At 34.0% G+C, this 1957-nt stretch overlaps 1 non-coding gene across 1 annotated transcript; it reads left to right on the top strand.

The window, feature by feature from the left end:
- The first annotated feature begins 796 nt into the window (after window positions 1-796).
- On the top strand, window positions 797-903 carry LOC125099445 (U6 spliceosomal RNA). Its single transcript, XR_007127172.1, has one exon. It is a non-coding gene; the product is annotated as a U6 spliceosomal RNA (small nuclear RNA).
- Window positions 904-1957: the final 1054 nt, after the last annotated feature.

Raw genomic sequence — 1957 nt, 5'->3', positions numbered from 1 at the left:
ACCACTTGGCTATAAATTTCTCCTGTCCATGCTTATTTGGAACTGAACTCAGTTCTATACTGAGGTCTCTTTTCCCTGTTGTAACAGTTCCTGAATGAAATGTGTTCTTAGATTTCATAAAACAAAAACTAAAACAAAAACAAGAACAAAACAAAACTTTAAAAAGGTTAAAAAAAAAACCCTTTGCAAGTAATGGGTAACTTTTAGCAATAAGAAATAATCCTTGTCAATATACGTGCCAATAAATTGTGCCAGGTGAGACCCAGTTGATTTTTCTTACTCCCCACACCTCAAACACTCCTGTGAAAAAAGCCAGTTTTAAGTCATTTGCAAGTTTATTTCAACATTCCTTTATCTCACATGAACTTGTAGTTCTTTCATTTCTTTTTGATATACATGTAGGTTTTTATAAAGATTATTTATTTATTTTGAGAAAGAGAGTGAGACAGCACATGATTGGGGAGAAAGAGTGGGGGAGAGGGAGAATCTCAAGCAGACTCCCCGCTAAGCGCAAAGCCTGATGCACAGGGCTCGGTCCAACCACCCTGAGATCACGAACTGAGCCAAAGCCAGGAGTCTGACCCTCCACTGCCTGAGCCACCCAGATGCCCCAGACATGCAGGTTTTTAAAGTCCAGTCTCATATTGGGTGAGTCATATTACAAAAGCAGGTAGGAATGGAAGGAAATGATGGCAATTTGGGTTACTTGTAATTGATCACTGTCCTAATTTCCATTGTACTTCTTAAGGTGAGTATGCCTTAGTTTGGGGGATAACAACTAAATATTTGATTTATAGTGCTTGCTTCAGCAGCACATACACTAAAATTGGAATGATAAAGAGAAGATCAGCATGGCCCCTGCAGAAGGATGACATGCAAACTCGTGAAGCGTTCCATATTTTTGTGACGGTATCACAGGTACAGACGTATGTACAAACTCATCACATTGCATACATTAAATATGTGCAGGTTTTTGTGTATAAGTTATACTTTAATAAAGCTATAAAAAAATCTGTGCTTGTTATAAAAACTGATCAAATCCAAATGTGATCTGTACCTAAGTTAATAGTATTGTATCAACTTCAACTTCCTGGTTTTGAAAATGTATTATGTTAAAATAAAAAAAATACTTAAAAAACATAAATGTTTGGTTTTGGGGGGTATTTATTAGGTGACAAGTACTACATAATTATCATATTTGGTAAATAACTTGCTGTCACTACATTTTTATGGGAAGAAATAAGATATTGAACTTAATTCAAATCAACTCAGTTCATTTCAAACATAGCTCTACTGTAAGTGTCCTAGAGGTACTTTAATTTAAAGAAATTCTTGTTATTCAAGTGAAATATATTTTGTGTAGTTTGCTGAGGTTCTTATGGACAACTATTTCATAATTACAGGGTACTTCTCAGATTTGTATATAACAATAATGAATTATCAACATTTCTTCTGGTTGTTGCCAGAAGGTGGTGCCTTCCTTGAAAAAATAAATTGGTTTTTACCAATAGCTTTACTTAGATGTAGATATGTTTAGGCTTTCATGCCAGTCCCTTAGACTTCATTAGTACCAAGTAGTTATGCATGATGAAGAGAAAATATTTACCAATGGAAAACATGTTGATATAGTGAAATGATGCATTCTGTCTATTAAATTCAGGAAGATTACATATGCAGGCATTTATTTTGAGGTGATGCTTTCATGCTCAACTATAATTATTTGAAATTCTTTTAAGGAAGCTCTTATATTCATAATTACCTTGACTAAGTATAAACAATAAACAAATACTTTTCAAAGACTTAACATCACTAAGCAATTTCTTGTGGCTTTTCTTAGAGAAAGATGTGTGTTTCTTTGCATATGTAATGCTATGGCACCTTGAAATAGAAGCAACCATGTATTAGTGAGTTAGGGTTGCTATCATAAAATACATACTGGTTGGTTAAAAGAATAGAA

The sequence above is a fragment of the Lutra lutra genome, chromosome 4, assembly GCF_902655055.1.
Source record: "Lutra lutra chromosome 4, mLutLut1.2, whole genome shotgun sequence".
NCBI lineage: Eukaryota > Metazoa > Chordata > Mammalia > Carnivora > Mustelidae > Lutra > Lutra lutra.
This window is presented reverse-complemented; position numbering and strand designations above follow the sequence as displayed.